Source organism: Nicotiana tabacum, chromosome 8, assembly GCF_000715075.1.
Source record: "Nicotiana tabacum cultivar K326 chromosome 8, ASM71507v2, whole genome shotgun sequence".
Classification (NCBI taxonomy): domain Eukaryota; kingdom Viridiplantae; phylum Streptophyta; class Magnoliopsida; order Solanales; family Solanaceae; genus Nicotiana; species Nicotiana tabacum.
In genome coordinates, this window is record NC_134087.1 from 1,064,212 (window position 1) to 1,090,457 (window position 26,246).

Sequence of the window (26,246 nt, forward strand, 5' to 3'; positions counted from 1 at the left end):
AGCCGTCCCCGGAGCTACCGTGCTGGGAGTTTTTTGGTGACTTTGCAGCTGAGCAATTGCTAATTGTTGTGCCTGCAATATTTCAAAAATAATGTGAAGGCTCACCTCTCGTTCTTCCCTAGCCGGGGTTTTCTGGGCTTCTTGTTGGTCTCATTGGTGCACGCTCCTGTTAGTGTGGGAGCTTACATCGACGTGTTAAGCATCGCGTGAGACCGCATCCACGGGGATTGGTTCTGGCGCGTTCTCAGGGTTTTACGGAGTACACCGGCACCTGGAATGTCTACTCCATTTTCTCCGTGGTTCTCAAGAATGTTGTTCACTGAGTCGGACATTTTTACCTGAAATCAAAGATCTTGGACAAGAAAAGGCATGAAAGATACCTTGCATTATGTAGTTAAACCAGCAAGGAAATAATCATTATTATTTTTAGCCCCACAGTGGGCGCCAAACTGTTTACCGTGAAAATGGTAATAACAATTAAATTTGATTAAGTGGTTCTAAAAATACGTGATCTATTTTTATGCTAGTTGTAAGGTAGTTGATGCTATATGAGAGACTTAGAAACGAAATAAGAGCTTAAGAAGGAGGTGTTAATCGAACCAAATCGCTGTCAATCGGGGCCTCGAGCTTACCTATTCGAGGGCCTCGAGGTCGAGTATAGAGCTCGACTGGGAGCTATCGAGGGCAGTCGATGGTGAATAACGGTTATAAATAGATCAAGGGTGGATCTTTACGGCCAATAATAAGCAATAAATGATGAACAATGAATAGAATCACAATAAATGCGGGCAATAAATGAAGTAACAAGATCAGTAGAATATGTTAGAGAGTAAAGAAAATGTTCTTGTATATTTAGTACAGAGCAACAAAGCCTTACAAAATGACAAGGATCCCCTTTATATAGGAGGGAAAATTCCAACATAGTACAAATACATTAATTACAAAGATATGGGCTGGTACGGCCATTTAATGCCTTGATTCGCTTTTCCGACTAGACCACTTGACCTAGCCAGTTGTATGTACGTGTCTTGGGAACTTCACCTTGATCCATCGAGACCGTTAATTTCATTGTTTCGGGGCCGATCACTTGACTTGGCCTGCGTGCATTATACCTAACCTTTTAACTTGATTTCAATCTCAACAAAGAAATGAAAGCATAACTCTTTGCTCGCTTGCAGCGCCTCTTAGTCTTTTATTTTAGCCTGCCTTGTGAAGATCTCTCGGGTGTCTACGGCAGATCCGATCAGTCTCGTGATGAAGAGAAGTCTTTTCCGATGTTGAAAGGTATCGTCACGACAACTCAATTTGTCCGGTTTGTCTCGAAGCGGAATTGTTGAGAATTCTCGGAGTCGATTACTGGAAACCCTCGAGACGCCATGAAATCGAGCCATTGATTTCCACCATATACACTAATTTTATCCCTCTTCGGCGGCTAAGTTGAAATCTTTTGCCTACTACTTAAAGGTAAAATACAAAATTGGTCGTGCGGGAAATATGGTACATGTGATTTCCATATTCTTAATAGATTTCCTGTGAAAACAAAGTGTCATCACTTAGCTCTTCTTCCAGTGAAAATACTGACAAATTATAGTATGCTCAGTGGTGGAGGTAGAATAATTTTGGTTTAAATCTTATATTTGCGTAAATAATTCATTGGATATGTATAAAATATTACTTCAGAACCTAATAACTTAAAAGTTGACCTGTTCAAAATCGAACCACAACCAAGTGATGTGAGATGCACGCGCAGCTTAGGGTGGGCGGTAATACTCAATCTGTTAGGGAGGAGTTGGAGAAAAGGTACGAGGAACTGATATGGTCTATCCGCAGATGCAGTGAGCTCGAGGAGTTACTCAAGGCCAAAGACGAGGAGCTCAAAGTAGGCAAAGGGGTTGCGGCGAAGTGTGAAGATCTCCAGGCGAAGGTGTTGTCTTTACGAGCTGAGCTTGAGCAAAATGCTATTAGAGTCATCTATTTAAGTTCAGAATATACGGAGAAGGTGGCCGAGCTATAAAAGAAGGTGGCTGAGTTGGAGAGAGCCGAGGGGGATCGAGTGTCAGCTTTGGCGAGGGCACCGGTGTTAGAAGACACTATCCGCATCCTCAGGTCTGAGAAGAAATTTGAGAGGGTGACGGCCATAGTGAAGGAGGCGCGGCTCGAGGAGCGGATTGGTGAACTTGATTGGGAGACTTCGAGTTGGGAGACCGAGAAGGCACAGCTGTTGGCTCAGGCGCCCCCCTCAAGAATCTGCCTCTACTACTGTCCCCCGCCGTTTGTATGATCTATGGGTCCATGCTGAGGCCCAACGAGATATATACAAGGGTTTGTGGGAGGCAGGGAGCGTTCCTGAGGTCGCTTTTAAAGATGTTCGGGTGAAGGCATGCGAGGCTCGTCTTGCCTGTGGCTATGACCCTGCGACACCGGAGGCCGGTGAGGGTTCTGAAATTGAAGATTTGCTTCCTTCGGATGATGATGATGCTGGGGAGAATGTTGGTGTAGATGACGCCGAGGGAAACAAATTTGCAGCTTTTGTACCTAGTTTTTTTTCTTTTGTTGTTTGTTTTCATCTTTTCTTGGGGGCCTGCTTTTAGCCCTTTGTAAGGCGCAACTGTTGCGCATGTACATCTTCTGAATAAAATATTCGATTTGCCTTTGGTTACATATCTTTTGACTTTCTTTCTCCCTTTTTTTGTGAAAAAAATCTTTGGACTTCCCCGTAATGAGTCCCTAATTTTTAATTGGGAATTCGAATGAGGTCAAATTTAGTTCGCTTGATCCGAGCAAGATCGGATCTCGTTTTATAAGTTTGAATGAAGTCACTTTTGATCTTCAAATTCGAGCGAGGTTGACTTTCACTTTGCCAATTTAGGCGAAATCAGTTTTGACTTATATATTCGAGCGAGGTCGAATTTAGACTTACCAACTTGGGCGAAGTTAGTTTTGACTTGTATATTCGAGAAAGGTAGAATTCAGACTTCTGTTTGGCAATGGCCAGGGGCCGTAGTGGTGTAAATTCGGACGAGGTCAAAATTGTAACCCGTTGTGAGTTCGAGCGAAGTTGAACTTTCCTTTCACTTAGCGATGTCCGATGGTCGTAAGGGTGTTAATTCGAGTGAGGTCAGAATTGTAACTCGTTGTGAGATCAAGCGAAGTCAAACTTTCCTTTCACTTGGCGTTGGCCGATAGTCGTAAGGGTGTAAATTTGAGCGAGGTCAGAATTGCAACCCATTGTGAGTTCGAGTGAAGTCAAACTTTCCTTTCACTTGGTGATGGCCGATGGCCGTAAGGGTGTCAATTTGAGCGAGGTTGGAATTGTAACTCGTTGTGAGTTCGAGCGAAGTTGAACTTTCCTTTCACTTGGCAATGTGCGGGTTTGGTGGGATGGTGAGATTTGCCTGTTGCATTACTTATATTGGAGAACATTACTCGTTGCTGCATTGTTTATGCGTGCATCGGGGTGAGTCCCAGTTTGTTTAATTTTGCTTTCATTGGAGAGTACTGTGCATCGGGATGAGTATCGGTTTGTTTAATTTAGCTTTTATTGGAGAGTACTGTGCGTTGGGGTGAGTCCCAGTCTATCTAGTCCCTTCTTTGGCAGAATGGGCGATGAATTTTGTCGCTTGTGCTTCTGGACACCCTGGGACTTGATCAATTTCGAACGAAGCTTGGGCGTGATTCGTAATATCTAGTCGGCTGAACCGGCATAGGATTTCCATGGCGAGCAGCCTTGCAAGCTTTTTGTGCTTACGCTCTTTTTGTGTTGGAGAGACTGTTCCATGGACTCATCGCCGAGTCCCAGGTCATGGAGATTTTCTTAATAATGTCGGCTCATTCTGAACCGTTTGTTCGTTATTTGTAATTAGGTACGGTGTGGAGGGTGTTGCTCGACCATTGCCTGCGGGGTGGTATGATGCGAAACATTGTCCTGATGCATTGGGTGGCGTTTGTTCCTTGTTCGTGCACCTATGTGAATTCTCGTGTTCCTATCTTGATCCAAAAAAGAATAAACAATAAGTTAAGCCCAAACGAAATTGCCTATTACCTTGACCTGATAGGTCGGCGGAGGGAGAAAGGCACTGTAGGATGACCTGTTTTATCCTGTAATCGAATGGTGGTTTCTGATTTGATAGCCTCGTGTCTGGCTTCGACTTTAGTCGCGTCTAGGCTTCTTATAGGCTGAACGTACTTTATCCGTCGGGATCTCGAGCTCAGGTCCCGGTCCGATCCCGGCCAATGTGCACAAAATTTAGGAAAACACAAGTTATACTCCGTGCACAAATTACTCACTGTGCATATGAGTAAAAAAAATAAGGCAGGATGAGCCGATTATTTCAAAGAATCACACAGTAGGCTATCGTCCTTCTCTAAGAGGTGGAAGTATAGATTGATATATAATGCTAATACAGTGAATAGGATTGCGAACATGCTAAGTGCGTAGTGGGCGTAATCCCGCTTTGAGTACTCGTACGACGTACCAAACCCATCGCTACAGCGAAACTCAGATTTTGTATAGATTTCAAACATAATTTCGATTTCATGCAAAGATCTAACCCTAATTGGTTTGGTTATTTCAAAATCTTGTCTACCACTTTTTCAAGTTGGTGTTTATACTGAGATGGTGAGGTTATGACAACCGGGAAGCGATACTTTGGCTAGCTCTAGATCTAAAGGAAACTAAAATTTTGGCTAAGAAATCCCCATAGATAGCGCCAAGTTGTTTGACCAAAAAGTGTTGAGCTTTTTGTTAAACTAATTAAATAAGAGGACTTTAGGCAAATCTTAACCAATAATAATTTACTCTAGATCCAAGATAGAAGATGAGAGTAAGAAAACAAGGCACACATAAGATTTAACTATAACAGTGAATGAATCTCATCATACAAGAAGAGGATGGTAATTTTCATAATATCAAACAACAATTATGAAAACGTAAATGTGAAGGTCATCGATCGTTAGCAAGGTAAAACCTCATACATTTGATATGATTAGACAAACAACATATATTGAGGATCTGAGCTTCCTTGCTTCTTTCCTCTTCGTGGTGGAGAGAGAGATAAAGATTTCTTTTCCTTTCAGGAACATGTTTCTCTCTAGATTTCTTCTGCCTGTTTGCTTCTTCTTCCCACTTAATATACTAGGTCTTCTCCTTTACCCAATGGTCATTAACCATAGTTCTTAAGTCATTTGACTATATTACGGGTTGACCTCTTGAAATACCGTAATATTCAATACGCCTTTCAAGCATTCTGAATACATGACTTCGGACGAGGCCGAGGTGCGTATCGTTACAGCGTGGTATGAATACGACAGGCTCAGGTAACTTTTCTCTGTACCTTCTCACGCCGACTCTTATCTGGTCTGATTTTGACCCATACGCCCAGTAAATTTTTTTAAGGGTAAAATATGAAATTATCCGATTGGCCAGTACTTATTGCATTCTCTAGCAAAAAAATATAATATATGTATATGTGTGTGTGCTGGGGTGTTCAAACCGAATAAGAAAATCGCACCAAACCGAAAAATCAAACCATGCCGATTAAAAAATCTGATTAGGTTTGATTTGATTTGATTTGGTATTGGGTAAAGCCCGAACCAAACTGACATATAAATATACAGTATAATTATTATATATACTCTAAAGACTTTATATAGAATTCTTTTTAAAATATCTGACAATATTTGAGATCCTCTCATGGGATGTAATAGTTTTTATATATATTTTTAAGACTTTATATAGAACTTTTTTTTTAAAATATCTGAAAATATTTGAGATCCTCTCATGGGATATAATATTTAATAGAACTATAAAATGCATTCATTTTTATTTACGTTAAATAATGGGTTGTATCACTTTCTTATCAAGTGTTATTGAAATGCGCCAATCATCTCTTTGTTCTTCCATATTCATATGTCAAGATTTATTATACAACAACAATAAAAAAACAACTTAATCCCATACATGGGATATGGGGAGGGTAGTGTGTATGCAGACTTACCCGTACTCTATAAAGGTGGAGAGGCTGTTTCCGATAGACCTTCAGCACTTGTCAAGATTTCTTATATCTTTTTCGAATTTGAAATGGTATTTCGATAATTTAAAATTAAATAGAACATATTATTATTTAGGTATCATATTGATTTTTATGTTTAATTATTAAATTTTATTAACCTTGAAAGCGTATATCATTGAAAACTTATTGTTAAACGATTAAGAAAATAAATATCATGTATTACTAAAAAAAACTCTCATAATAATATTTTAATAGATCATATATTTATTAATTTATTAATTTTTACTAAACATATATTCACTTATCAAAATTTTATATAACTTTAATAAAGTAAGATTGAAACAATATTTAGATAACAAACAAAACCCCGAAAATTCGATAAAATCGAACCAATCCAAACCGATATAATGGGTTTAATTTTGACAAAAATCGAACCAACCTGATTCATGACTGTGAGCACGTGATTTTTGCCCTATATATGAATAATTCCCAAAATCCCAAACAAAATAATTTTTCTTTATTTTTGCCATTTTTGTGCGTTTTGGTGTCATCTTCCGATAATTGTTGCATTGTTATCTTGTGCGTGTTATTTTTCTACAAAATACAAAAAATACGTATTTATTTTTGCATTTAGGATTTAATTTTATACTTTAGTATTAATTAGGCATTAACTTGTTTTAGAATAGGATGTGAAGAAAATGACAAAAATAGTTTACTTTAGCGTTTTATTATTTTAATTGAGAAACAGTCGCAAATAGTTATTAAGTTAATTTTAGGCATTGATTGGTTTTAGCTTAATTATTAGTTTAACTTCACATCTTTGAAAAAAAAAAAGGAAAAGCAGAAAAATAAATACAAAATACAAGACTGCAAAAAAAAATGAAAAATATATAATGGAGTTGAGCTTGTGTGAAATCCGGAAATTTGGGCCAAATACACAAAATACTCCCGGCCCAAACGCATTTGCTTTGAAAAGTAAGTCCAGCCCAAGTCCATACCCGGTCCGCCCCCCCTTTAAAATGAAACGGCGTCGTTTTAGGGCCCTTGGATCAGGACCGTTGGATCTCATCAATCCAATGGTCCGGAACTAACGAGGTTTCAGGTATTTAAGTGTCCAAACCAGACCCCCCTACCCCCATTTACATCGTCTTCCTCACCCCACCCCTTCTCCCCAAACCCTAATCCGAGTCGCCCTAAAAATCCTTGCCGGCGGTGAACGTGAACTACGCCGTTCACCCTGAAATTAACATCATGGGTTCCCCTCACCCTCCTCTTGCTACTACACCCGATGGTTTGCCTCGAATAAGGCCGGAACTCTTCGAATCTTGATTTGAAATTTTCCGGCCAGATGATAGTTTGTCCAACTCAGCCCAAATTCACACCCTACAACCCCCAACCCTTCCTCAACACCAATCTGTGGTTGTTCTCTTTCAAATCACCCTGAAACGACCCAAATTTTAGATCTAAGAATTGCGGACCAAACCCTAAAAACAAATCCTTTTGATTCTGAACCGTAGTACCCTTAACCATGTGTTCTTGTGTAAGAACACATGGTTAGGGGTGTTACGCGTCAAAAATCTGAAAGGATTCAGATGTTATGACTGGTCGGACCTCCTTTCTGCATTTGTGAGTTTTTCTGTTCTTGTTTTTACTGCTTCTTTTACTTGCATGATTAAAATATTATTGGCAGTCATTGTTTTATTATTGTCCTGTTAATTTTTTATGGTTTAATTGTGATAGTTAAGTTCTGTTAATTACTGTTGATTCTGAGTTTGTTAATTTCATATTTTTTTTTTAGTTTGATTGAGTTGGTTAATTGAATGTGATTGGGGCAGTCAGTCTGGTTAGTTGGTTTCTGTTTGTTAGTTGATTAATCTTAGCTAGTTTCTGATTTTTAGCTTTTTGATTTTAGTTAGTTTCAGACTGGGTTAGGGTATTGGGTTTAGTTATTAAGGATAAGGGTAGGGTCAGTAATTCTGAAAGGCTTTCAGGGGTAATCTGGGTATGAAAAAGGGTAGTTCTGATAGGAATAGTAATATTAAGGTATAGGGAAGGGCAGTATGGGTATTGTATGGGTAGAGGAATGCTTTAGGACCTTCTAGAATGGGTTTCAAGTGTAAATCTTAATAAGTACACTGCAGTTACTTGTTTAGCAAGATAAGAATAGAGGGACCAAAGTGAAAATATAGAGGGACTAATTAGAAAATCAGAACTTAGTTTATTCTCTTTAGGGTTGCCTATAAAAAGGCATTAGATGCATTGGGGAAGGGGTCGGCTCTCAGATTTTCTACCTTGAGCCCTAAGTCTTAATTTGAGCATTCATTCCTTTTTATTTTAGCTAGCATTTCAATTCTGAGGTTATTCAGAAATAAAAATACCAAAATATGGAGATCTGAAACAGTTTCACAGTTCATTACTAAACCTGGGTTCCAGCTGAGAGGGGCCAGGGAAATGTTAAAAATCTGTTACGCTAATCTGTGAGAATTTGCTTATATTTCTGGTTTCAAAACAAGCTGCCTGTATTGCTGTGGTGCAACATTGCTGGGTTTGTTGTCTGTTGCTGCTGAAAATAGCTGATTCCTTTCCTTTTTTCTCTTTTTCACTACAGTTCCCAGGTACATTTCTTTGACACTCATCTATGTGAATCCAAGTTGGAAGTGGAGAACAATGAAAATGCTGTTGAATTCTGTTGTCTCAGAAAACATTGTCTGTTAATTACTCTTCATAGTTTAATTTGTTTAAATTGTCTGGCTATTACTACTAGATTTAGTTGGTGTTAATTTGAGCCAATAATTGAGTTGTATAATTGAGAATTGTCCAACATGATTTTGATTATTTCAATTAGTGAGTGGACATTTGGGGTATTCAGATTCTTGTGTATAGTCTAGGGTGGGATTCGTTGAAATTAAGCATTTCATGTTTATACCATTGTCATTTTCTATTTGCTTAAGTTTCATGGTATGCTGAAATGAAATCTGCAAAAGTTGCAGTTTATTTGGAGTCTATACGCATGGTTGATTTTAAATTTGGGTTAGTCTGAATCATATCTTTAAACAGCCTCAGTTTGGGCCAGTTTTAGGGCCAGGCATTTTAGTAGTTAGTCCAAAAGGTTAAAAATTAAAGGGAGCCCAAGGATTCGATCTCTGGGCCGCACGAGTGCAAGCCAAATTTTGTGCTTGCTTTAGGCCCGACGCAAAAATGCACTAAGGGCCTGCGCCCACAGCCTGTGCAATGGCCAGATGGGGCTTCGTGAGCCCAGGGCCCATTTACTCGGCCTTTCTACCCAAATATTCGAGTTCAAACTCAACGAGTGGTAAGCCTAATAAATTAGAATCCTCAAGTAGTTAACGGCACAATTATTCTATTGCGTAGGCTAGGAAAGGGTGTTTAGCGAATTTCACCGCATTTCCCAAAATAACAATATGTTAGAATCTTTAAGCACGCTCTTAATAAAGCTACCTTCTTAAACTCGGGTGCGCATTGATGCGACCCAAATCCAAATCTCGATGAAGCCAAGATGTGTTGACAACCGCAGGTGCATTGATTGCGACGTGGTTCGAAACGCGTTGTTGCGACATCGTAATTCTTGAAAGTAAATAATGATAGAAAGAGGTTTACAAATTAAGACGAGCCTCACCGCAAAAAAATAAATAAATGTGGGGCCCTTAGTAAGTAATTATCGAAATAATTAGAATTTGGGATGGCTGTTTAGCGAACTTCACGGTTTTTCCCCAAAGTAACACTACGTTAGCATCTTTAGGTATGATTTAATTAAATAACCTTCTTAAAATTTGGGTGCGCATTGATGCGACTCAAATCCAAATCTCGACGAAGTCAAAATGTGTTGATAACTACGGGTGCATTGATTGCGACGTGGTTCGAAACATGTTTTCACAACGTCGCAATTCTGCTAAAATAAATAACGATAAAAGCGGTTTACAAATAAAAGGCACATAAGCTAGCATGTATTGAAATTAGATAAAATCAAATACGACAGTTAAGCGACCGTGCTAAAACCACGGAACCCGGGAATGCCTAACACCTTCTCCCGGGTTACCAGAATTCCTTACTCGGATTTCTAGTACGCGAACTGTTAACAGAGTCATAAATTTCCTCGGTTCGGGATTCAACCGGTGACTTGGGACACCATTAATCTCTCAAGTGGCGACTCTGAATATTAATAATTAAATTCCGTTCCGACTGTCCTTTAATTGGAAAAACTCCTTTACGCCCTTCTTCCGGGGGTGTAGGCAGTAAAAAGGAGGTGTGACAGCTCTGGCGACTCTGCTGGGGACCGAACCTAGAATCTCTGGTTCGGGGTTCAGAATTCGAGCTTAGAAAAATTTTTGTATTTAATTGTATCTGATTTTCCAACATGTTTTGTGCTGAATGTGCTAAATGTTACCGTTTTGATATTATCTGAACCGTATATAAACTGTGCTGACACCCTTCTCTCTCCACCTTCGGGGATGTGCTTACTGGTTGAGTCTCCCTATTCTGTTAGTGTCATACCGTGAAATAAGAAAGAGGCTGGATAAGTTACGAAGCCGCATGGCCTTTTGGTTACCGGTAAATTGCCCCTCCTTGACTCGAGTTGTCCGCTCAGGTACACAGTCTAGTACACTGACCCAGGTTTTGAATATAGAATGACGTGACTTCATGCCGGATCCCTAGTAGGAACGCTTATTTGCATCATGTTGCATTTGACTTAGGGGACTCAACACAGGGGTTGGGTCCGTCTAGGACTAGTAACCTGAAATGAAAAGACCATTCTGATGCATTCTACTTGCTCTATACATATATTGGTTTCGAACTTGCATGCTGACCAATTTCTGAATCTCGGGAATGTTGGAAAATTGAAGGGGAAAAAAGAGAGAGAAAAAAAAGGAGAAATAAAATATCAGTTAGGGAGTTAATTGATTATTTTAGGAAAATCAATGACCAATTACTGGCGAAACTCTGCCAAAATTTTGAGGAAAAAGGAAAATGTTTTATTTTATTAAAAAAAAGCAAAGAAAATAGAAAAAAAGTCTTTTTTGGAAAGTTGGTTGTTGAAAAGGAAAGGAAAAAGAGTCTTTTTATTTTAATTTGGAAAAATAGGTTGTTTTATTGTCTGTGGTAAATGAAAAAAGAGTCTGTTATTTTTTTTGGAAGAATAGGCTGCTTTATTTGTTGAAAAGAAAAGGGAAAAAAAGTCTTGTTTCTAAAATAGTTTTTATTCGTTTATGAAATGCCAAAAATGAAAAATCAAAAAGAGTCATGTTTTAAAATAGTTCGGTTAATTTGCCCGAACTACGCATGGTTTGATTCTCACAGGGCGTGAGATACGTAGGCAACCCTCATCGGGTCCAACTTCCCCTTTGCAAAAAATAACCAAAAAATATCGAAATTTTAATCTTTGTCACAAATAAACCAGGTGATGTCGTTTTTGTCAAAATAGCCAAATGCTCCCAAACGGGACGCAGGAAGGCTGACTTTGCATAAACAGCCACCTTTGGTTGTATTTTTGATTTTTGACCTTCACAGCCTTAAAATTTTCGCCCTCGAGGCATTGAAAGGCCGTGTCACAATATCGGGTCTTTTATCTAAAAAAAAAATAAAATAAAAAAGAATTGAGAATTGAGTTCTTCATGTGAAGTATAGGGGTAATTTTGAGTCAATAATATAGGTAGTTATTTCTTGGAGTTAAATAAAAGTTTTCCTTTTGTTTGCTTAAACACTTTAATAAATGTGCAGGATGAGCACGATGATAAACGAGCCTTTTTCAATAATGACCAAAATCCCTTTTGAGCTGCAATTGTGGTGGAATGATCTGGGTAACGAAGGGCAAGACGAAGTGAGAAAATATTTGAAAGACCTTCCTGATTTATTAAACATTCAGCCTCGGGGGGATATCATCAGGGCATTGGTCGCTCATTGGGATGCGGCACATAATGTGTTTCATTTTTCAGACTTCGAACTCACCCCAACGTTGGAAGAAATAGCGGGGTACATTGGAAGTGACCAAGCTCCATTGAGATTCAAATACCTGATTGCTCCTAGGGCCATTACCATACACCGATTCCTGGATTCCTTGAAAATACCCCGAACAGTTCATCATCCAGATTTCGCAAAGGGTTTCTGCAGTTTCCGCTTCATGTATGATAGATATGGCCATGTGGGCGGGTTCAATAATCCAGACTTTAAGCTGTGCAGCAAAAATAGCCGACAAAAATGGGAGGACCACAGACGAGTGGCATTTATGATAGCTTTTTTGGATCTCGTAATATTCCCAAGGAAAGATGGCAATATTGATTTGAAAATAGCAGGCATCGTCAGTACTTTGCAAACCATGGGGAAAAACACTTTAGCACCTATGATTGTGGCTGATATCTTCAGAGCTCTCACTGCATGCAAAGCTGGGGGGAAATTTTTTGAGGGATGTAACTTACTGTTACAGATGTGGATGATTGAGCATTTGTGCACACGCTCTCAGTTATTGAGTTATGGTTCGACTGAGAAAACTTGTATAGGGAAATTTCGTACGAGAATTAAAGGGGCTAGTCTACCTGAAGGAGTCACGGCTTGGGCATTATTATTTCGGAACCTCAAGGCTAGCTAGATACAGTGGGTGCTTGGATGGCTGTCTGTCGAGGAAGTCATATATATGCCAGCAGCCCGACCGCATATTTTGCTAATGGGACTCAAAAGCATACAACCTTATGCACCATATCGGGTTCTGAGGCAACTCGGTAGATATCAAGTAATACTGAGAGATGAAGATTTGAGTACCCAAGTGGTAGAAATTAGTCCTGACGGTCGATTCCCCGAGGAAGAGGTTCGTCAAATTTGGAGTGAGTGTCAATATTTGATGGCAAACACTTGTGTGTCTGATAGGGTCAAAGGGGAAATTGCTCCAGGGTATCACGAATGGTTCAGAGGTGACGTGGCATATGGGAGACCGGCTAAAAGACCTCATCTCGAAGATTTCGCTAAGTCATCCCAAGAGCAGTGGGATTGGTTAGCAAAGGAAGAATGCTATCGAGTGGAGATTGGTAAATTAAAGCAACAAGTCGAGAGTCTGAAATTCGAGAACAGTGTACAGGTTGTCGCGGATCAAGGTGAAAAGAATAGACTAGCCAAAGAAAATGAAGCACTTAGGGCCCAGATCCGACAGTTGAAGATAACCATTGATAAGCAACTCAGGAGCCGGTCCGATGAACAATTGGTAAAAAGATTGGAAAGCGAAGTCAGATAACGGCGGGATGAGTTAGGGAAATCTGAAAAGGCCATGGCAGAACTTAAGGCCCAGTGGGCGACAAGAACCGAGGAGCATCGCCAATACTTGAATCAGTTGAAAAGGGACCATGAGAAAATTGTTGCCAATTTAAAGAAAAAAGTGGTTGCCCTTGAGGGTAAAGCGGTTAGGCAGGATAGAGACTTCGAAACTGAAAGCGGACATTGTTACAACTTGTTGGGCCAAATGGAGGCAGAAGTGCAACAGCTGCAAGACCAGCACTTACAAGACTCCCGAGCTTTAAAGACATGCAGCGATCAAATAAGACGTCTGCTCATAGAAAAGAAGCAAACAAAAGACAGGATTAGAGCCATTGCTCATGCTATTGTCAGGAGATGCCGGGTTTGTGAAGACATAACCCGTACCACTTTTATCTCAGCAGTTATGATCTATGTGAAGCGAACCATGAATAAGTTAGAGCAGCTTGAAAGGGATTTGGATCCTAGACCCGCGGCGAGGCCAAACTACGCCCCGCGGATACCTAAGTTTGAAGCACTAGAATATGCATAGTCCGTGTCTGTAAGTGTTTACCATTTCGAGTCAGTCTTTTGTACGTCCGTTACCTCTCTGAGTTGAGTATGTTTGCAGGTTGAGAGTTTTTTGGTTTGATGTCAGATTACGTTTGTTAGTTTCTTTCCCAAAACAAAAAATGTCGAGTTTGTAAGAGTCTGTTTATTAATGAAATCGAGCATTTTATTTCCACCCTTGTCTTTACATTTATTTACACGAACTACGCTTGGTCTGATTCGTGCGGGGTCACGATACGTAGGCAATCTCCATAGGATTCGACCATAACCAAAAAGAAAAACAAAAGATAGAAGGAAAACCAAAAAGAGAGAGAGAAAGAAAGAATGGAAAAACAAAAGGAGAAGGAAAAAGAGCAGAAAAACAAGAGAGAGAAAAGAAAAAGCACAAGAGAGGGATAAGGTGAAAAGAAGAAAAACGAAACAAGGAATGAAATGTCGGGATGACGCATGCAATCGGGCAAACGCATAATAGAAAGGAATAACTGTATAAGTGCATTCATGCCAACGTGTGGTTATTAAATCTGTTAAGACCTAATCGCTAACAAAGTGGTTGTCTAAATGTGTGAGTTCAGGCAGGTGGTTAGTTGATTGGCAATTCTGGCAACTCATCCATACAACACCCGGTCGAAAGATCAAGTAAAAATGACAGGGCAGGATTCGGAAATCAGCATCGTAGACCCTTCGAATGAGGTTGAGGTAACAGATGTGGGTGCTATGAAAGAAGAGATGAGGAAATTAAAGGCACAAATGGCTGAAATGCATCGGGCATGGTCGCAGGGACACCCAGCACCACTATATCCTGCCAACCCATCTTACATCCCACCTCTGGCTCAAGCTCAGGAGCCTACCACTCCCCACGCATCTTCAGCTTTCCCTTATCAGGCCCAGGGTTATGGTACTACATCATACGCTCCCCCAGCTCCATCCTCTAAACAAAATCCTCCACCACCCATAGTTCCCGTCTTTGTGGCACCTCCCCCAGCTCCACTACATAGATCATCCAGTGAGTTGCTATTCCAAGCTCACGACACCCAATATTACCCTCCCGAACCCACCTTCAAAGAGCCGGAGCCGTATACCTACTCTCCCCATTTTAAAATCCCGGGAGAAATTGAGAAACCAGTTAAGAATGCAGAACAAGAGGAGGTGATTCGTAAAGTCAAAAGCCAGGAGCAATCCTTCAGGAACATGCATGGTTTAGGAAACCAAGTTAGTGTCGCATACAAAGATTTGTGCCCTTTTCCTGATGTACAGTTGCCTACGGGATTTAAAATGCCGAAGTTTGACTTGTATGAGGGGAACGGTGATCCAATAGCCCATCTGCGTGGGTTCTGTAGCAAAATGAGAGGTGCCAGGGGAAAGGATGAGTTGTTGATAGCATATTTCGGTCAAAGCCTGAGCGGATCAGCACTAGAATTGTACACGAGGCAAGACCCCGGTCGATGGTATACATGGGATGATTTGGCCCAGGCATTCATTGGCCATTTTCAATATAACCTCGAGATAGTACCCGATCATTTGTCATTGTTGAAATTGGAAAAGAAGCCCGGGGAAAGTTTTAGAGAGTTTGGTTTCCGCTGGAGGGAACAAGCTGCAAGGGTTAATCCTCCCATGAGGGAGAGTGAGATGGTAGATTATTTCTTGCAAACATTGGAACCTACCTATTTTGGTCATCTAGTGACATCTGTCGGAAAGTCGTTTAATGAAGCGGTAAAGATGGGAGCCATGATTGAAGAAGGGTTGAAATCTAACAAAATCTTGAGCTACTCGGCGTTGAAAGCAACCACCCAGGCCATCCAAAGCGGCACTGGTGGTGTGCTGGGGAAGAAGAAGAAAGAAGAAGTTGCTGCAGTTGAAGCTAATGTTTGGTCCAGGCACAATAACCCTCCACCTTACTACAACCAACCCAGACCCCACCACCCAAACTATCAATATACCCCATATGGCCCACCGCAACACTATTATCCACCACCAGAACCATACTTTTCTATTCACCACGCCCAGACCTACACTCAGCCCCCAGTGCACTCACAATGGCGTGCACCGAACCCCCAAAACACACATCCACCCCCACAAAACACCTATCCACCTCCCAGGGCTAACAGACCAGGAACCAACATCCGCCCAAACCAAGCTTTTAGAAATGAGAAGGCCCCAAACATAAAAACATTTGCTCCGCTGGGAGAATCTTACACTTCTCTCTTCCACAGATTGAAACAGTTGGGGATGCTGACCCCAGTTGAATCCAAAGCACCAAACCCTCCTCCCAGAAACCTGGACCACTCTGTTAGTTGCGAGTATTACTCAGGATGCCGGGGCACAATACTGAAAAGTGTTGGAAATTGAAAAACGCAATCCAAGAGCTCATTGATAATCGTCGTATTGAGGTACAGGCTCCAGAGGCCCCAAACATTAATCAAAATCCGTTACCAGCGCATTATGAGGCCAACATGATTGAACTGATATATAAGGGGGCAGAGCCTAAGAAACCTTCGCAGGTGGTTATGGTGATTCGTTCTACGGAAGCCAAAGAAAAGACAGTGAGTGCAAGGCCAGTGGTTCAGTTAAAAGCAATAAAAGACAAGCCAGTGTTAGTAATGGGGAAGGGACCATTTGTGTTCGAGAAAAAGCAGGAGCCAGTCAAGATAGCGGTACCAGGGTTAGTATCAGCGCTCGTGGTAGTCGTGAAGGGAGCTTATGTAGAACCGGTTGTCATAAAACCGGTAGTCCAGCTGCCCATGGTTGATAGCAAAGTCGTACCGTGGAAATATGACAATGTAGTGGTGACATACAAAGGAAAGGAAATTGGGGAAGAAAGTTGTGAAGCACAAGGACTAACCCGGTCGGGACGTTGTTTCGCTCCCGAGGAGTTAAGAAAGGCTAAGGGTGCAAAAGATAATCCAGTGCCAGTTAAAAAGGCTGTAACGGAAGAAGAGGCAGAAGAGTTTCTGAAAAAGATGAAAGGACAAGATTATTCCATTGTTGAACAACTGAGAAAAACACCGGCCCAAATCTCACTGTTGTCGTTATTAATTCACTCTGAGGAGCACTGTCGAGCTTTAATAAAGATATTGAATGAGGCTCATGTGCCTGACAAAATTTCAGTGAACCATTTGGAGACAATTGCCAACAAGATCTTTGAAGTGAATAGGGTAACATTTTCTGATGATGAATTGCCTATGGAAGGCACAGAACACAACAAGGCTCTCTATTTGACGGTCAAATGTGAAGGTTCAATGGTTACTCGGGCACTAATCGATAATGGGTCAAGCGCTAATATTTGCACGTTATCCACATTGAACAAGTTAAAGATTGATGAGGATAGAATCCGCAAAAATAGCATTTGTGTTCGAGGGTTCGACGGAGGGGGAACAAACACGATAGGGGATATTATACTCGAATTGACTATTGGTACAGTCGAGTTCACGATGGAATTTCAGGTGTTGGATGCTGCAGTATCCTATAATCTTCTGTTGGGTCGACCATGGATTCATGCAGCCAAAGCCGTGCCCTCCACGATGCACCAAGTGGTCAAATTTGAGTGGGACCGACAAGAAATTGTGTTACATGGGGAAGATCCCCCGTGCGCCATGAATGATGCCATTGTACCCTTTATAGAAACCGAAGATGATAAGGGTCCATGGGTGTATCAGATCCTCGACACGGTTCCGGTGAGCAGGGTGCCTGAGGGTAAAAGCATGCCATGTCCTAGGGTGTCAGCTGCGACCGTCATGGTAGTGTCAGAAATGTTGAATAACGGGTTCGTGCCCGGGAAGGGTTTGGGGGTTGAACTGCAGGGCATTACTCAACCTGTGTCTTTGCCCAAAAATCTGGACACCTTTGGGTTAGGGTTCAAACCAACAGCGGCAGATGTCAGAAAGGCCCGTAAGTTGAAGAAGAAAGCTTGGGTGCTCCCTAAACCAATTCCTCGATTGTCCAGGTCCTTCGTCAGGCTGAGTATCAAGAAACAGTCATTGGCAACGATATCGGGCTCGTTAATAGAGGCGGAGGGGAATTTGGATAAGGTGTTCGAGAAAGTCTTTGATGAAGTAAACATGGTTGAGGCCGAGGAAGGGTCAAGCAGAGCAGACATATAGTACATCGGACCACGTGCTAACATCAACAATTGGGAAGCTACTCCTCTTCCAGTTCGGAGGGAGTCGTGGTAGTGCATTTTGTTTTCCTTTTGTCAGCTGGATTATTCCAGGGTTTTTAATCCAGTTGCTATGTTTCGTCCGTTTGGATGAGTTAAAACCTTGTTGTCTTTATGTTTAATGAAATGCAATTTTCTTCGTCCCTAATTCTCTTTCCATTTTCTTTTCTTTTCTTTCTTTGTACAGTTCTTTTTATGATGACATCAATGACATGACATGCATGAGGAATCTTCGGCCCAGTTTTAAAAGCCAATCTAGTTCAGAAGTAATAATACAAGAGATTGGGTGTGATGATAGGGTGGATTGTAACAATGATGAAGCTTACGAGGAAATTAGTAAAGAATTAAGTCATTTTGAAGAAAAACCCAAACCTAACCTAAATGACACAGAAGCGGTTAATCTAGGGGACCAAGACAATGTACGGGAAACTAAAATAAGTGTTCATTTGGAGCCACAACTCAAGGAAGAGATAATTGAAGTATTGCATGAGTACAAAGACGTTTTTGCATGGTCTTATAATGATATGCCGGGTCTAAGCACCGATTTGGTGGTTCATAAATTGCCCACTGATCCAGCACTCCTCCCTGTCAAGCAGAAGTTGAGAAATTTCAAAACAGACATAAGTGTGAAAATCAAAGAAGAGATTACCAAGCAGTTTGAGGCAAAAGTCATTCAGGTGACACGGTACCCCACTTGGTTAGCTAATGTCGTGCCTGTGCCAAAGAAAGATGGCAAGACCAGGGTGTGCGTCGATTATCGAGACCTTAACAAGGCAAGTCCAAAAGATAATTTCCCATTGCCCAACATCCATATACTAATCGACAATTGTGTCAAACATGATATTGGGTCTTTTGTGGATTGTTATGCGGGTTATCATCAGATTCTAATGGACGAGGAAGATGCAGAAAAAACGGCATTCATCACACAGTGGGGAACATATTGTTATCGAGTCATGCCCTTTGGTTTGAAAAACGCTGGGGCAACTTATATGAGGGCCATGACAACCATCTTCCATGATATGATACATAAGGAAATCGAGGTATACGTGGATGATGTGATCGTGAAGTCTAGACAGCAATCCGACCATGTCAGAGATTTGAGAAAATTCTTTCAAAGGCTTCGCAGGTACAATCTTAAGCTCAATCCTGCGAAATGTGCTTTCGGGGTGCCATCTGGGAAGTTGTTAGGATTTATAGTCAGCCGTGGTATTGAATTAGACCCGTCAAAGATTAAAGCTATTCAGGAGTTGCCACCTCCAAGAAACAAAATCGAGGTGATGAGTTTGTTGGGACGATTGAACTATATCAGCAGGTTCATCGCTCAACTCACGGCAACTTGCGAACCAATTTTCAAGTTGCTGAAAAAAGATGTCGCGGTCAAATGGACGGATGAATGTCAGGAGGATTTTGATAAGATAAAGGGGTATTTGTCAAACCCACCCGTGTTGGTTCCGCCAGAACCAGGGAGGCCTTTGATATTATATCTGACAGTTGTGGACAGTTCATTCGGCTGTGTACTGGGGCAAGCATGATGTTACGGGCAGAAAGGAGCAGGCTATCTACTATCTCAGTAAGAAGTTCACATCTTACGAGGTCAAGTATACTCATCTGGAAAGGACATGTTATGCCCTAACTTGGGTAGCACAGAAATTGAAACATTACTTGTCATCCTACACCACTTACCTTATATCTCGCCTGGACCCGCTGAAGTATATTTTTCAAAAACCCATGCCCACAGGAAGGCTTGCTAAGTGGCAGATCTTACTTATAGAATTTGACATTATATATGTGACACGGACTGCCATGAAAGCACAGGCATTAGCCGATTATTTGGATGAGAACCCCGTCGATGAAGATTATGAGCCTTTGAAAACCTATTTCCCTGATGAAGAGGTGATGCACATTGATGAATTGGAACAAGCTGAGAAGTCGGGATGGAAACTTTTCTTTGATGGGGCTGCAAATATGAAGGGCGTGGGAATAGGAGCAGTACTTATTTCGGAAACAGGTCAGCATTACCCCGTTACAGCTCGGCTTCGTTTCTACTGTACAAACAACATGGCAGAATATGAGGCGTGTATATTGGGATTGAGATTATATGTGGATATGGGTGTACGGGAAGTCTTGTTCATGGGTGACTCGGACCTACTGGTACACCAGATTCAAGGGGAATGGGAAACACGGGACTTGAAGCTTATACCGTATCGACAGTGTCTGCATGAGCTTTGCCAGCGTTTTCAGGCCATAGAATTCAGGCACATTCCAAGGATTCATAATGAGGTTGCCGACGCTTTGGCGACTTTGGCTTCAATGTTGCACCATCCAGATAAGGCTTATGTTGATCCATTGCAGATTTAGGTCCGTGATCAGCATACTTACTGTAATGTGATAGAAGAGGAAATCGATGGAGAACCGTGGTTCCATGATATCAAAGAGTACATTAAAGCGGGAGTATATCCAATGCAGGCCACCGTTGATCAGAAAATAACAATTCGACGGTTGGCAAGTGGGTTTTTCCTTAGTGGAGGAGTACTGTACAAAAGAACGCCAGATCTCGGTTTGTTGAGATGTATAGATGCACGGCAGGCCACAACTATCATGACGGAGGTGCATTCCGGAGTTTGTGGACCGCATATGAGTGGATATGTTCTAGCAAAGAAGATTCTCTGAGCAGGTTATTATTGGCTCACGATGGAGCGAGATTGTATCAGTTTTGTGCGTAAGTGTCATCAATGCCAAGTACATGGAGATTTGATTCATTCTTCGCCCTCAGAATTACATACGATATCCGCACCATGGCCTTTTGTTGCGTGGGGCATGGATGTTATTGGGCAAATTGATCCAGCAGCATCAAATGGGCACAGGTTTATCTTGGTAGCTATAGATTATTTTACCAAATGGGTGGAAGCCAAGACATTCAAGTCTGTGACTAAGAAGGCTGTAGTCGACTTCGTGCATTCAAATATCATCTGTCGGTTTGGGATCCCGAAGGTAATCATCACAGATAATGGGGCTAATCTTAATAGTCATTTGATGAAGGAGACATGTGAGCAGTTTAAGATTGCTCACAGGCATTCTACTCCGTATCGTCCCAAGGCAAATGGTGCGGTTGAAGCGGCTAATAAGAACATAAAGAAAATAGTCCGGAAGATGGTTGAAGGATATAGACAATGGCACGAGAAATTTCCTTTTGCATTGTTAGGATATCGCACCACCGTGCATACCTCGGTGGGGGCGACTCCCTACTCATTGGTATACGGTACCGAGGCAGTAATACCCGCAGAAGTGGAAATCCCATCTCTGTGAATCATTGCAGAGGATGAGATCGATGATGATGAATGGGTGAAAAGCCGTCTTGAGCAGTTGAGTTTGATCGACAAGAAAAGTTGGCATCAGTATGCCATGGCCAATTGTACCAACGAAGAATGGCAAGAGCATACAACAAGAAAGTACGTCCAAGGAAATTTGAAGTCGGGCAATTAGTACTGAGGCGGATCTTGCCTCATTGGGCGGAGGCAAAAGGAAAATTTTCCCCAAACTGGAAGGGACCATTTGTAGTAACCAGAGTGTTGTCTAACGGAGCATTGTATTTGACCGATGTGGAAGGAAAATGTGTAAAAATGGCCATCAATTCCGATGCGGTCAAAAGATATTATGTATGATTTCTTTATTTTTCTGAACGCGTCTGTTTGTATTTGGCATATCTTAACGATTGAAATGATGAAGGCATTTTGTCCTGCTATGCAAACACTCTTATCCCTTGTTATCCCCCTTCGAGCCTTACATATTTTTTCATACCCCTCTTTCGGAATCAGCGGCACTATCAGAGAACACAGGTGCCAAACATAAAGGAAAGAAGAGAAAAACAAAAGGAAAATAAAGAGAAGAAAGGAAAGGAGAGAAAAGAAGGAAAAGAAGAGGGAAAAAAATAAAAAATAAAAGAAGAAGAAGAACGAAAAAAAAACGAAAGAAAAGGAAAGAAAGAAACTGGGGCAGAAATTGTGATTGTTATGAAAGTTGGATTCCAAAAGTTGTAATTTGAACCCATTCGAATTTAGAAAGGATTTTTAATTCATAGAGCATAGTTAGTTTAGCTTCTTTATCTTTGACACGATGTAATAAGGGAGGTCAGCAGCAGTAACAGCAACAAGCACAGTGCAGTCACAGTTCCTGGTAGTCCCAGCTACCAGACACTCCTGAACTACACTGACCTAATTTCTGTTTAGCCCAGGATATATAGGCAACCTCCGAAGCAGGATGCGGTCAAGCTTTTCAAAATGCTTCACACGGAATTTTCGAACGGGCAAAAATCGCTCGTATTTGCTCACTTGTCTTTGCCCGGAAACCTTTCGTGTTTCCAAGTAAAGAGGGGCAGCTGTGAGCACGTGATTTTTGCCCTATTTATGAATAATTCCCAAAATCCCAAACAAAATAATTTTTCTTTATTTTTGCCATTTTTGTGCGTTTTGGTGTCATCTTCCGATAATTGTTGCATTGTTATCTTGTGCGTGTTATTTTTCTACAAAATACAAAAAATACGTATTTATTTTTGCATTTAGGATTTAATTTTATACTTTAGTATTAATTAGGCATTAACTTGTTTTGGAATAGGATGTGAAGAAAATGACAAAAATAGTTTACTTTAGCGTTTTATTATTTTAATTGAGAAACAGTCGCAAATAGTTATTAAGTTAATTTTAGGCATTAATTGGTTTTAGCTTAATTATTAGTTTAACTTCACATCTTTGAAAAAAAAAAGGAAAAGCAGAAAAATAAATACAAAATACAAGACTGCAAAAAAAAATGAAAAATATATAATGGAGTTGAGCTTGTGTGAAATCCGGAAATTTTGGGCCAAATACACAAAATACTCCCGGCCCAAACGCATTTGCTTTGAAAAGTAAGTCCAGCCCAAGTCCATACCCGGTCCGCCCCCCTTTAAAATGAAACGGCGTCGTTTCAGGGCCCTTGGATCAAGACCGTTGGATCTCATCAATCCAACGGTCCGGAACTAATGAGGTTTCAGGTATTTAAGTGTACAAACCAGACCCCCCCCCCCCATTTACATCGTCTTCCTCACCCCACCCCTTCTCCCCAAACCCTAATCCGAGTCGCCCTAAAAATCCTTGCCGGCGGTGAACGTGAACTACGCCGTTCACCCTGAAATTAACATCATGGGTTCCCCTCACCCTCCTCTTGCTACTACACCCGATGGTTTGCCTTGAATAAGGCCGGAACTCTTCGAATCTTGATTTGAAATTTTCCGGCCAGATGATAGTTTGTCCAACTCAGCCCAAATTCACACCCTACAACCCCCAGCCCTTCCTCAACACCAATCTGTGGTTGTTCTCTTTCAAATCACCCTGAAACGACCCAAATTTTAGATCTAAGAATTGCGGACCAAACCCTAAAAACAAATCCTTTTGATTTTGAACCGTAGTACCCTTAACCATGTGTTCTTGTGTAAGAACACATGGTTAGGGGTGTTACGCGTCAAAAATCTGAAAGGATTCAGATGTTATGACTGGTCGGACCTCCTTTCTGCATTTGTGAGTTTTTCTGTTCTTGTTTTTACTGCTTCTTTTACTTGCATGATTAAAATATTATTGGCAGTCATTGTTTTATTATTGTCCTGTTAATTGTTTATGGTTTAATTGTGATAGTTAAGTTCTGTTAATTACTGTTAATTCTGAGATTGTTAATTGGCTGAATGAGTATAAGTTTTGGTTTAGGAATTAGTTTAAGTTCTTTTAATGTTAATCGTGGTGGCTTAAGTTCAGTTTAATTTCATTTTTTTTTAGTTTGATTGAGTTGGTTAATTGAACGTGATTGGTGCAGTCAGTCTGGTTAGTTGGTTTCTGTTTGTTAGTTGATTAATCTTAGCTGGTTTCTGATTGTTAGCTATTTGATTTTAGTTAGTTTCAGACTGGGTTAGGGTATTGGGTTTAGTTATTAAGGATAAGGGTAGGGTCAGTAATTCTGAAAGGCTTTCAGGGGTAATCTGGGTATGGAAAAGGGTAGTTCTGATAGGAATAGTAATATCAAGGTATAGGGAAGGGCAGTATGGGTATTGTATGGGTAGAGGAATGCTTTAGGACCTTCTAGAATGGGTTTCAAGTGTAAATCTTAATAAGTACACTGCAGTTACTTGTTTAGCAAGATAAGAATAGAGGGACCAAAGTGAAAATAGAGAGGGACTAATTAGAAAATCAGAACTTAGTTTATTCTCTTTGGGGTTGCCTATAAAAAGGCATTAGATGCATTGGGGAAGGGGTCGGCTCTCAGATTTTCTACCTTGAGCCCTAAGTCTTAATTTGAGCATTCATTCCTTTTTATTTTAGCTAGCATTTCAATTCTGAGGTTAATCAGAAATAAAAATACCAAAATATGGAGATCTGAAACAGTTTCACAGTTCATTACTAAACCTGGGTTCCAGCTGAGAGGGGCCAGGGAAATGTTAAAAATCTGTTAGGCTAATCTGTTAGAATTTGCTTATATTTCTGGTTTCAAAACAAGCTGCCTGTATTGCTGTGGTGCAACATTGTTGGGTTTGTTGTCTGTTGCTGCTGAAAATAGCTGATTCCTTTCCTTTTTTCTCTTTTTCACTACAGTTCCCAGGTACATTTCTTTGACACTCCTCTATGTGAATCCAAGTTGGAAGTGGAGAACAATGAAAATGCTGTTGAATTCTGTTGTCTCAGAAAACATTGTCTGTTAATTACTCTTCATAGTTTAATTTGTTTAAATTGTCTGGCTATTACTACTAGATTTAGTTGGTGTTAATTCGAGCCAATAATTGAGTTGTATAATTGAGAATTGTCCAGCATGATTTTGATTATTTCAATTAGTGAGTGGACATTTGGGGTATTCAGATTCTTGTGTATAGTCCAGGGTGGGGTTCGTTGAAATTAAGCATTTCATGTTTATACCATTGTCATTTTCTATTTGCTTAAGTTTCATGGTATGCTGAAATGAAATCTGCAAAAGTTGCAGTTAATTTGGAGTCTATACGCATGGTTGATTTTAAATTTGGGTTAGTCTGAATCATATCTTTAAACAGCCTCAGTTTGGGCCAGTTTTAGGGCCAGGCATTTTAGTAGTTAGTCCAAAAGGTTAAAAATTAAAGGGAGCCCAAGGATTTGATCTCTGGGCCGCACGAGTGCAAGCCAAATTTTGTGCTTGCTTTAGGCCCGACGCAAAAATGCACTAAGGGCCTGCGCCCACAGCCTGTGCAATGGCCAGATGGGGCTTCGTGAGCCCAGGGCCCATTTACTCGGCCTTTCTGCCCAGATATTCGACTTCAAACTCAACGAGTGGTAAGCCTAATCAATTAGAATCCTCAAGTAGTTAACGGCACAATTATTCTATTGCGTAGGCTAGGAAAGGGTGTTTAGCGAATTTCACTGCATTTCCCAAAATAACAATACGTTAGAATCTTTAAGCACGCTCTTAATAAAGTTACCTTCTTAAACTCGGGTGCGCATTGATGCGACCCAAATCCAAATCTTGATGAAGCCAAGATGTGTCGACAACCGCGGGTGAATTGATTGCGACGTGGTTCGAAACGCGTTGTCGCGACATCGTAATTCTTAAAAGTAAATAATGATAGAAAGAGGTTTACAAATTGAGACGAGCCTCACCGCACAAAAATAAATAAATGTGGGGCCCTTAGTAAGTAATTATCGAAATAATTAGAATTTGGGATGGCTGTTTAGCGAACTTCACGGTTTTTCCCCAAAGTAACACTACGTTAGCATCTTTAGGTACGATTTAATTAAATAACCTTCTTAAAATTCGGGTGCGCATTGATGCGACTCAAATCCAAATCTCGACGAAGTCGAAATGTGTTGATAACTATGGGTGCATTGATTGCGACGTGGTTGGAAACGTGTTTTCACAACGTCGCAATTCTGCTAAAATAAATAACGATAAAAGCGGTTTACAAATAAAAGGCACATAAGCTAGCATGTATTGAAATTAGATAAAATCAAATACGACAGTTAAGCGACCGTGCTAAAACCACGGAACCCGGGAATGTCTAACACCTTCTCCCGGGTTACCAGAATTCCTTACTCGGATTTCTAGTACGCGGACTGTTAACAGAGTCATAAATTTCCTCGGTTCGGGATTCAACCGGTGACTTGGGACACCATTAATCTCTCAAGTGGCGACTCTGAATATTAATAATTAAATCCCGTTCCGACTGTCCTTTAATTGGAAAAACTCCTTTACGCCCTTCTTCCGGGGGTGTGGGCAGTAAAAAGGAGGTGTGACAATGA